This window comes from Purpureocillium lilacinum (genome assembly GCF_023168085.1).
Source record: "Purpureocillium lilacinum CBS 284.36 DNA, scaffold_1, whole genome shotgun sequence".
Classification (NCBI taxonomy): Eukaryota; Fungi; Ascomycota; class Sordariomycetes; order Hypocreales; family Ophiocordycipitaceae; genus Purpureocillium; species Purpureocillium lilacinum.
In genome coordinates, this window is record NW_027072111.1 from 6,842,738 (window position 1) to 6,855,171 (window position 12,434).

Below are 12,434 nucleotides of genomic sequence, written 5' to 3' on the forward strand. Positions count from 1 at the left end.
GCTCTCAAGTCTTGTATAGGACGCGGTCCTATGTCTAGAATTCTCGACAATTATGCCAATGTATGTGGTCATTACAGGGCGGTCGCGTGCTTCCGATTGAATCGACACTGGATCTACTACAATCCATGTGCACCACGTGATGCTTCTCATCCCGCAGACAGACCTGGTGTGACTCAGACTTTGGAGCGCTGCTTTGACAGTGTGCAAAGGACCGCATACCGCAACTTCCAGTCTTCTAGTTATCTGTCTGCTGCACCGAGTTTCGTGTTGGGCTCTACTAAGTTCGAGACTGTGCGAGAGCCTAGAAAAAGGCAAGCCATGCGCCAGGTTATCCCGGCTATTGTCGAACAGCCGGTACATGGCGAGGTGTCAGAAAGCCTCAAAGCTGCCTGGAAATCAAAGCCGTAGCGTGTGCGTCAGGTCAACAAGCAAGGTTAGGCTGACCTGGTGCTTCTAGAGTATGCCGGTTGAGCCTGATGGCGCGCGAGATACATCAAATATAGCACGCTTATCCTCATCAGCGCCACCCCTCTACCTAGTCGGAGGTGAGTTGACAGGTTCGAATCTCTACACGCCATCCATTGAGGTTTGGGTGTTGGGCGTAAAGGAGGCGAATCGCTCGTTGTTTTCAACGGGATGTGTCTTCTGAGCTGGCCGTGGGCGGCGAACTGCGAGGTAAGCATAGGAATCGCCGACCGCGGTTCGATGACATGAATGTGTCGCGGTACGACAAGGGTACAACAACTTGCGGCCAACGACGATTTTAAATCCTCTGTACAGGCCACCGGAGGCAGACCCGGTGTCGCCTCACAAGAACGAAGCGATTTCAGGTCTAAGGTGGTTCTTCGAGAGCGACTAGATGCTCCGCCCGGGCGCATGCGGCGTATCACGTCTTTCAGGAGACTACATGAATGATGTCGCTGCTGGCTTCCCTCTGTGTTGAGAGCTGATGTCTATCTTGCCGATCAATTCACCACGATGTAAGGGTCCCCCGGACCCCAATACTTTGTTTCATGCAAACTTGCGCCTGTCCGATTCCAAAGCGCGTTCGGGCTATTTATCACGCGCCATTTATGCGCCTTTCTATGCTCAAAGTCTGTCGTTGCTTACACCGCTCAAAGTTAGAAATGAAGTAGTATCATAGATGGCCTGATTATGCGTCTTGCGCGTCCATTGATGCGACTCTAGCTAATTTCTTGATGCATGTGGTGTCTGCATACTTTCAGCAATATATAGACAGCTTACTCGTTGTACCGCCAGTTTACGAAGAAAAGTTTCTTATACTTGCGATAGATTTCATGTGGGGCCATGAGATGAGAGGGTTAAGCTGCTGTTTCCTTGGCGTAGAGCACCGTCCGGTGCTGGATTGTGCATTTCGACTCTATGAATTAGACTTCAGGCATAAGTCTTGGTGATGCACGCCAAGAAGCAGCGACACTAGGTCCACAATGCGCTCATCCTCATGTGTCTGTTCCGACGGTTTGACAAAGGGGTATAAAAAACCGTCGCGTCTACCGCGATGACATTGTTGCTGCGCTTCTGACAACGAGCTGAAACAATCACCCACCTGATATCACCTTGACGACGCCTGCCTCAACATGACGAATCTCATTCTCGTACTCGCTGCATTCTTGAGTTGCTTGGCAACTTCCTTCGGGTCTCCCGCACCAGCCACGCAATTGCTAGGAGGCGACAGGGTATATGCACATGCACCTACTTCGATATCCGTAAAAAGTCTTTCTAATATGCAATCCAATCGCAGACCCAGGCAGATACGCAGAAATGGTTGGACGGTCTCAACAAGCAAATCTACTGTGGCTTCCACGTCCGTCATCCCTTGGACCTGTGACCTTCGTGGCTGGTTCGGTTGGTCAACGAAACTCGTCGTGTCAAATGCTAACACTTCACTCGAGAGAAACAGAAAGCCGATGGAATTGTCCGTCGCCTCAAACCTGCTTTAAATTCTGCAGTTCTTCGCTTTCAGTCGGCTAATTGAAACTGGTCAAAAATCGTAGGACACCGAAAAGTTTGTGTGCGCCTTTGAAAAAAAGGGGGTCAGTGTTGTCTTTCTATCTCCTGTTCCCTGAGTCAGTCCCCTCGTCACGTACCTGGATCTGACATGCCAACTTAGAAACTTGTGTGTACACCCCCAACTTGTTATTTCCACTCACAGGTGTTGGATACGTGGTACTGTATTGTTCCCGAATTAATCACGGCGAATGTAGGAACGCACGACACTCAAAGACATGTGCAATAACGAGGATGATGGTGTAGGCTTCCATTTTAACATAAAACAGGTTCGTATGATGAGATAATGAACTGACTTGTCGACTAGTGCGGACGATGCTCAGCGAGAAAGTATCCGGACACCGAGAAAGTTGTAGCCCCAGAGCCCATTCGCAGGTATCGTCATGCTAAGACAAGTCATACATCTAGGAACACTTCACTTGCGAGTTGGCACCGTATAAAGCTCCACCTCGCCCGGTTGTCAGCGCCACCGCTCTGGTGCGTGACGAGCATGTAGGGAACGCCTTTTTTATCTCTTTCTTGGACGTACTTACCCGTACTGACGTTGGCCACGTAAGGGCTACCTCAAGTACGCCGACATTGCAAAGACGATCACACATGAAGCAAACGTCACTTGTGTTGCGAAGACGCAGGTGCGTGCCTGGAGCTGCTCCCCACGATCATTATTACCTTGATATCCTAGAAGTCATAGGCTGACTATCGGGTCAGAGAATGGAAGGGTACGATGATATCGTACCCGTGGCGGTATGCAAGACGGAGAAGCCACGCGGTGGCTGGGCCGTAAGTGTGGTTCTGGAGAAATTGCTTCTACGTTCGAAACATAGGGGTCATACGCTGACGGCTCGATTAAAGTACAGCCTAGGGACGGTATGTCGACTAACTGTAACGGGCTGGGCCCGTGTGGGTCTCGGCTCCGCTCTCGACCGGGATCCACACCAGCTCCGGAGCTCCGCTCAAAAGCTCGTGTTCCTTTCTGCAACTTTCTCTTCTCTTCTTTCTTTCTTTCCTTTTTCCTTAGCTTTAGGATACTCGTTGCAGTCGCTCAGCTAGTTGTCAACACACTCAGTTGAGACCGTTACATTATCCTAAAGCTCCTTTCCACGAGCGCACCATTGATCTCGATCATTGGCAATACGCTGCGGAGTTCGCCGCGCGACGTACGCGTCAAGCGGGAATAGCAGCGCCGGCACCGCTTCAGTGTGCGTGACCGGCGGCGCAGGAGAGTGCCTGGAGAGGCGAGAACCATTTGACCGGAGTCATTTGGTTGGGTTCCTGCTCGGCTTGCCGAGTGTTCAAGCCGGTAGAGCAGAAGGCTGGTAACTTCGTCCCGTACGGAGCAGCAGAGGTAGGGCAGCCGCGGCTAGCCCACGTGCCCGCCATCTACGACGATTGGCGGAAGACTCTTGCGCAAGTAGCAATTGAGTACTGGTTCCTGCGAAAACCTCGTCAAGCGACGAGCAGCAGAAGGCTCTCGCCTGTGGGCGACCGAGCTTTGGATGCGTGCTAGGACATCGTGCAGCACACGAGTAGCAGAAGACTGCTTGCGAGCAGTGCGGTATCGGATTCCCGCTAGGACCTCGTTCGGATAGCGAGTAGCGGAAGGCTCTTGCCTAGGGGCAACGGAGCACAGCTTACCTGCAGAGGCCTCGTGTGCACCACGAGTAGCAGAAGATCCCAGGAAGGGATAGGAAGTCGAGCCGAATCGAAAACATCTCGCCTGATCGAAACACCCGACCTGAATCGAAAGATTTCGATACGAACGACCGGACGAACAGCTTCCCCGATGGAGGCTAACAACCACGATGGAGGCTCGCAGGAGCGAACCTCCCAAATGCTCATGCAAATGATGAGCCAAATGTCGGAACAACTGCAAGCGTTGCGTGCAGAACGCGAAGCAGACCGTGAAGAGGTTAGAACACAAATCCGCGCTCTCCAGTCAGCTGTCGCCACGCCAACGGAGACGCCCTGCGCGCCACCATCCGTCGATACAGCACAGTCGGAAGGCAGTCGAGCGAACTTGACTGAAGTCGCGCCAGCCAAGAGGAAACCGACTCTGCCGGATCCCCCGCGGTTCGAAGGAAACCGGCTGGAATTTCGTGCCTGGCTCAGCGAAATGAAGAACAAGCTTCGAGTGGATGGAGGAGCCATAGGTGGCAGGGCCGATCAATTCGCCTACATCTATGCAAGGCTCGGTGGCGCACCGCAGCGGATGACCATAGCGTATGTGGAAGCAGGAGGGAACGACGGAATGTCGGATCCGGATCATTACCTCCAATATTTGGAAGAGTGTTATGGGGACCCCAATGCAAAAGCGCGGGCGATGGAAAGGCTGCGGACCCTCAGGCAGCGAGAGAACGAGTCGTTCGCTACTTTCCTGCCGAGGTTCGAGAGAGAATTGGCCGATTCGGGCGGTGCGGCCTGGCCGGAGGATGTCAAGATAAGTTACCTCGAAGGGGCACTCAACCAGCAGCTACGTCTCGCAACAGTCTATACGGATTTAGATCGGAGAGTGTACTCAGCCTGGGTCCAGACCTTACAGAAAGTATCTTCTAGGCTCGACGGCTTGAACAGGAAGGAGAAGGTTGGAAATCCCGGGAAAGCGAACCCGAATTGGGGACATACGAATCATTACCACCAACCCAAGCTGGCATTATCATCGAGGACGGAGAGCCCGGAACAAATGGATTGGGAGTCTACCAAGATAGGACGAACTGGTGCTCGACAAGACGAACGTAAGGACAGTAGGCGTTGGTCGCGAGACGAGAGGAGGTGCTTCCGGTGCGACGAAATCGGCCATATAGCCGCATACTGCACTCAGAGACCGCGGGAGCGCCCGGCTGGGAAGCCAGAGCCAGCGGGGAAGCCGGAGCGTCCACAGCCCAAAACAAAGGTTGCCAGGGTCGAACTTAAGACGAGAGACCACCAGGAGCAAGAGGACGAGCGAAGCAGTCAGTATGAGACTGCCTCGGACGACGATTTGGGAAACGAATAGCTCCTGGCCAAAATCGCCGCCAGGAGCACCAGCAGGCCCGGGCAGAGTGGAAACAGTTGGAGCGCGAAATGGACAGCCCGCCCTTCTATGTCAACATAGGGATCAACCGAGAATATTATTCGACCGCCCACGTCGATTCCGGCTGTCTGTGCTACGGGACGGTCAACGAAGCTCTAGTCCGCAAGGCGCGCCTGCCGCGTATTCCCATCACGCCACGAACGCTGGACGAGGTAAGCACGTCGTTGCCTGGCGTTATCCGGGGCGTGACCTACGCCGACATCGACATCGATGGATACCGCAAGAAGCGATTTTTCTTCTACATTATCCCCGACCAGACTGATGAAGTCATGCTTGGGCGAACCTGGATGAACAAGGAGGACGTTGCCCTTTACCCCTCGAAGGGCTTACTGCACATCGGCTCACAGGATCATTGGGTCAAAGAAAGAGACCCCAACCGCTACGAGCGATACGAACTGTCCGGACAGCCAGCAGCGACCTTCGCAGGGCTTGTCCGACGAGCGAGGAAGGAGAAACAGGACCAGCGCGGGCTGCGCGTTTTCTCGGCAAGTTTAGCGGACATTGAGAAGGCACTGGCGCCGAAGAAGAAGACCGACGCCAGAGAGAAGCTGCCGACGCACTATCACGACTATTTGTCGGTGTTTGACCGAGGTCAGGCAGACCGCTTGCCACCGCATCGACCCGGCTCAGATCATAAGATTATTTTAGAGAGGGATGCAAACGGCAAAGAGAAAGAGCCGCCATGGGGACCGTTATACGGCATGTCACGAGAAGAGCTGATTGTCCTACGCAGGACGCTCACCGAGTTACTCGACAAGGGATTCATTCGCGCGAGCAGTTCGCCGGCATCCGCGCCCGTGCTCTTTGTGCGCAAGCCGGGCGGAGGGTTGCGTTTTTGCGTGGACTACCGCGGGTTGAACGCAATCACCAAGAAAGATCGTTACCCGCTACCGTTGATTGAGGAGACCTTGCGGTCGCTGTCGAAGGCGAAATGGCTGACGAAGCTGGACGTCATTGCTGCGTTCCACAAAGTACGCATCGAGAAGGGAGACGAGTGGAAGACAGCTTTCCGCACGCGATACGGGCTTTACGAATGGCTGGTCACGCCATTTGGGCTGACTGGGGCACCCGCGACTTTTCAGCGCTACATCAACCACACGCTACGGGAGTTTCTCGATGAGTTCTGCTCGGCCTACATTGATGACATCCTGATCTACTCGAGCGGCTCACTCGCTGATCATCGGAAGAAAGTCAAACTAGTCCTTGCGCGACTCAAGGATGCGGGACTGCAGATCGACATCGACAAATGCGAGTTTGAAGCGACGAGCGTGAAGTATTTGGGCTTCATTGTAGAAGCCGGAAAGGGCATCCGCGTGGATCCGGAGAAGGTGCAAGCAATCCAACAGTGGCAGCCGCCACGCTCCGTGAAGGGAGTCAGAAGCTTTCTGGGCTTTGCAAATTACTACCGGCAGTTCATCCCGAAATTCTCAAATATCGCGTCACCGTTGACGGCGCTTACGAAGAAGGATGCTACGTTTGCCTGGTCCCAGGAGTGTCAGACAGCATTTGAGGAGCTAAAATTGCGCTTCATCAGCGCACCGGTCCTTGCGCAATGGGATCCGGACAGGGAAACAGTTGTCGAGACAGATTCGTCTGGTTATGTCACCGGAGGCGCACTCTCGCAACGGGGTGATGACGGCATCATGCGACCCGTCGCCTTCTTTTCGAAGAAGAACGCGCCGGCGGAATGCAATTACCCAATCCACGACAAAGAACTGTTGGCGATCATTCGCTGCCTGGAGCATTGGGACGCCGAGCTAAGGAGCGTCGCGTCGTTCACCATCATGACGGACCATCTCAACCTACAATATTTCACGAAGAAGCAACCGCTGAGTGAGCGGCAAGCACGGTGGGCTGAGACACTATCGCGATACAACTTGACGATCAAGCACCGACCGGGTAAGGAAGCCGTGGTGCCGGATGCACTATCGCGACGGGAACAGGACATGCCACAGAGCGCCGAAGATGAGCGCCTCCGAGGACGGCGCGTACAATTGCTCGAGCCAATCAAGGGAGGTGGTCTGGTGACGAGAGTCAAAAGCGGTTATGTCACCAAGGGAGACACTGACCAGCCTGGTGACGCGCCGGCCGAGCAAGATGAGTCAGTCGAGAACCCTTTCATAGACGAGGAGCTGCAAAGATTATGGAATGATGGCCTGAGGCAGCACAACCGGTATTGGCTCATCCGGAAGGCGGTACAGCAGGGCGAGAGACGACTACCATCGCAGTGGGGTCTGCCTGTTATGCTGTCAGAGTGCTCCATCGACGACGGCCAGCGACTTTGTTGGCGAGAACGGATTTGGGTGCCTAATTATGAGCCCTTACGCACCCGACTGATGCAGGAAACGCACGATTCGGCACTCGCGGGACATCCGGGACGGGACATGCTCAAGTCCCTGTTGAGTAGACGGTTCTACTGGCCAGGCTTAGATGCAGATGCCCGCCGATTTGTGAGGAACTGCGACGTGTGCGGGCGGAGTAACATCTGGAGGGAAAAGCGGCGCGGACTTCTGAAGCCGCTGCCCATCCCTGAGCGGATCTGGTCGGAGTTGTCAATCGACTTTGTGACAGGCCTGCCGCCGACGAGGTCAAACGGGTCCACCAACTTGATGGTCGTCACAGATCGCTTGTCCAAGAGCGTTATTTTCGAGTCGCTCAAAGATATTACGGCAGAGACGACGGCCAAAGCTTTGGTGCGAAACGTGGTTCAGCACCATGGTATCCCTGGGGCAGTTGTCACCGACCGAGGAACGCAGTTCACCAGCAGGATGTGGAAGAGACTATGTGAGCTATTGCACATCAAGCAGAGACTGTCGACGGCCTGGCATCCCGAGACAGATGGCGCCACGGAGAGGGCTAATCAAGAGGTCGAACGATACATTCGCATCTTCGCGACGTATGCGCAGGACGATTGGGACGAGCTGTTACCGGCGGCCGCCATGGCCATCAACAATCGCACGGCAACCTCCACGGGACAGAGCCCGTTCTTTCTCACGCACGGCTACCACATCGAGCCCATCCAAGTTAAAGAGAAGCTGCGGATGGACGGCAAGTCGCCCGTGGCCAGAGCAGAAGGCATCGTGCAACAGCTCCAAGAGGCAACGGAATGGGCGCAAGCTGCCATGGCTTCGGCACAGGAACGACAAGAGGAGAATACCAACACCCGACGGCAACCTTCAGACCAGTTCAAGCCAGGAGACAAAGTATGGCTTCGACTGCGCAATATTCGGTCCAATCGACCATCCAAGAAGCTGGATTGGCTTTCGGGCAAGTATACAGTCCTGGAGACAGTTGGGTCGCACGCATGTCGACTTGACACGCCGCCTGGAGTCCACAACGTTTTCCACGTGTCTCTCTTACGATTAGCAGCGGACGATCCGCTTCCGTCGCAGACATCGGACGACTATCGACCACCGGCGATCCTCACGGATGACGGCGAGTTGTGGGAGGTAGAGGAGGTTCGTGGACGGAAGAAGGTGGGACGGCAGTGGAAGGTGCTTGTCAAATGGGTTGGTTGGGTAGAACCAACGTGGGAACCGGTGAAGTTTGTCGCAGACACGACAGCCTTGGCTCAGTATGAAGCGGTTCATGGGAAAGTTGGATCGAGGCAACCCCCTCAAAACGGGAGGAGGAGGGGGGTATTGTAACGGGCTGGGCCCGTGTGGGTCTCGGCTCCGCTCTCGACCGGGATCCACACCAGCTCCGGAGCTCCGCTCAAAAGCTCGTGTTCCTTTCTGCAACTTTCTCTTCTCTTCTTTCTTTCTTTCCTTTTTCCTTAGCTTTAGGATACTCGTTGCAGTCGCTCAGCTAGTTGTCAACACACTCAGTTGAGACCGTTACACTAACGCCGCCAAAGGACAGCGTAACCCGTCTTACATAGAGTCGGACCCACTGACGTAGTTCACAAATTTCACATAGCCGACTTCCAATATGGCCACTATCTGCCAGGAAAAGGTATGAAGCTCTTGGGGTTACTAGACAGCGAGGCTTACAAGTGGGACATCAGTGCACCAAGTGCAAGGACACGGGTCCCGAAACCGTGTTCCGAGATGGAGGCAAGTGGGCACCGTGGTGGTATATTGACGAGGTAAGGAAATCATCATTGCTCAGGTGCATTGTAGTTCTAATACTAATGCGATTGCACGCAGGGAGAATGGACATGCATAATGGAGCCTTAGTGTTGCCTGCCCTTACCGTGCGGCAGCGGCAATATTCTTGCGTCACCACGAGCTCGCCCTCGATGAGGTCGCTGAAGTCCATTCCGTGCCGTGGCACGGCCAATCTAGATGCAGTATAACACGAATGCCACGGACTGGGGCTCAGGCCCTGGCCATCATTTTTCGGTGACTCTGTTCGTGTTGTATGCCGTGTCGCGTTCGTAGATCATTCAATGTTGTGGTGGTGCATCAATGCGGATAGGTCGTGTTCAGATTAAGCAACAAAGTACGTATCCCCGCCCTCGAATTTACGACCTTCGTCACTGGTAGACAACGCGTTTGCGCTTGAGATCTTGTGTAGGAGGTTTTGAGCCGGGTTAGGAAAAGCTGCGTGCTGTCGAGTACTGAACGAGGCACGCCTCGCAGGATGGAGGAACTTTGTTTCCTTCAGGCTGGCTGGTTGGGACAGGATTCGGCACGGAAGACAGAAGCAAGAAATACATCTTTGGCCGCACTTGTCAAATGCTGTGTTCGTGCTGTCATCAATAGCCTCCTCAGCATTGACATAGTACTATGCGATAGACTGCACGATCTGCTTCCATGCATGCCGGACCACTGGTAACATCGGGCGGTTCTGTGAAGCACGGCTTTGAGCCGCAGGTCTATTGAGACAGCGTGGCAAGGCAACGTACGAAATACGGGCAGAATCTGGACCTGACCCTGCAATGCCATGGGCATAGACAGAGTTTCTCAGCATTGGCAACCATGTAATGGTGCGTGGCGTATGCCACGTGGCTATGATCTGAAAGAGTGAACCGCGGTTCTACTAGGAGGATATGGTCGATTTGAATGAACGAGAACGTGGTCACGCCCCGTTTCGGCCCATGGTTCTTTGGCTTGTACCCCTCAGAGGTAAGCAGACCCAAGGTTTCATTCGCCACCTGAGTGGCACGAGAGACAGTTCATGAGCAAGACTGGATCGTTACGACTTCGGTTTTGTTTTGACTTTTACCTCTCACGAAGTAAGTAAGTACGAGCGGGGAATGTCTGCGGCTGGGTTCGGAGAGGAACTGTAGTCCCCAACAGCTTACCAGAAACAGCTACAAAGACCAGCGCATTTGCCAACTTCACAGGTGTTGACCTTGGGCTCTTAATAAACAAGCAAGCACTCTTACACGTACTAAAATAAATTCGGCTCGATTCAGAATGAGGGTTCACGTTGTCGCCTTTGCTCTGTTAGGATGCCTGGCGACTTCAGTTGCTCACCCGGCCCCAACCTCGCTGGACAACGGTGCGATGGTTTGTGGCCTCGTTACCATGCACGGTACTGGCACCGACTAATACACCCTTCGAACCTAGAGCCAGGCAAGCATGCAGATGTATCTGGATAACTTGGGAGAGAAGTTCATCTGCCGCGATGTACGCCTTGTCGCCCAGTTTCTTGGCTGTTGCGTTCTGCTATCGATCACTACCATTGATGCTAACAAACGCATCCGCGAGAAATAGCCCGACTACGGCAGCACGTTATGCTTCCTCTTTGATGGCAAGAAGGCCAGTTCGCCTTAGGTCTCTCCGTTACGGAAGACTTCTCCGTTCCGATGATATGCTCCAGGCCTTGCTGACAACTTGTCAAGAGACCCGATCTAGTGCGTCAAACCATTATCCTTGCCGATAATGCGCCATTGAAGGCCGCTATGGATAGGTCGATATGCTTCTTGCTCGCTGATTGCTGTTGTAGCTGAAAAGCGCCGTGACCCTCAAGGAATCGTGCGAAGACAGGGATGACGGAGTAAGCGACTTTATGGACGCCGGATGAGTATTTTGGCACCCAGAGCTGATTCGTTTCTGTCTAACAGTGCGTCAATTGCCGCTTGGGGAGCCACGGGGTTCGTAGCTCCATGGCGCTTGACAAAGGATCGTTTTGCTCACCGGATACGATGATACAGACCTTCAGTTGTGACTTGGTGTCATGGCGAGCCGTACAGGCCAAACCAGCGGCAGCGTTGCCTGTGCTGGTTCGCCCCAAGTTGGACAAGGATGTAAGCCGCCCAAGATTATCTTCTACAGAGGCTAGATGTTGACCAGTTGCCAACTTCCAGGGCTACATGACTTACGATGACTATTTGTCCCGCATGGAGAGACTGCAGACGGAAATTACGTGCAATATCGCGAGACAGGTGTGTAAATTTGCTCAGACAATTGACTGCTTTAGTTTGACTGACCGTATTGGGGAACTGAGGAGGCCGCGGATGTCATCGACGTGGTGCGTTGTAAAGGCACGAAGCCAAACGACTTGGTGAGCCAGACCATACCAGGAGCCTCCCATCTGCCGAGGAATGCACCATCCGTTACTGACCGATTTAATATAGAGACATGTTCCTAGCTGGAAGGTATGGCAACTCTCCAACTAACTAGGCGGAAAGATGCTAGTCAACCTCGCGAAGGGCCGATATGCTGACGTGCTTGTGTAATTTAATGTAGCCGACCCGAAACGACCTCCTCGCGATTTGCGACAACAAGGTACGCGGTTCATTATGTCTACGAGAATAACTACTGATCGTAGTTTTAGTGTACGGGGTGCAAGTCTGAGCTTGCATACCGCAAGACCAAAGTGAGGGAAGTGAATGGCACCCGGGTTCTGTTCTACGAGGTTGGTACCAGCCCCTGGCGCGATGCGATACTGGCTCAATTGGAATCAGTACCCATTCCACTGCAAACTGTAGGCAAAGAGAGTTTCCTTCTTCAGGCCTTGAAGAGATCGCACCGGACAACTGGCCATAGTTGGCAACATCCCTGTTAATCTGTGACGCTGCTGCGTTAGACTGGACGTGTCTTTCAGGATGGACATAGAATGGGCCTCTCGACGCTGCAGGGCCGTGAAGATGGCGCAAGATGAAACACAAAGCAGTGCTCCCGGCCCCAGCCACGGTTTCCTCAGATGCCCTGCCCGTGTTGATTGGTATCCTTTTTTTTTTTACTGTGGTTTCCTTGTTAAAACGTATGCCGACTCAGCATCAATCGAGGTCTTTTGGCATGTTTTAAACGTGAGCAGTCATTTTGTTTGTGACGAGCACTCGTACCGAAAAAATGCCGGAAGAGACGCTCCGGAAACAGCCCAGCCTGTAACGAACCTGGTGGATTCACTGCTGCGTATCGGCCATCGATTCATGGTAGCGCGA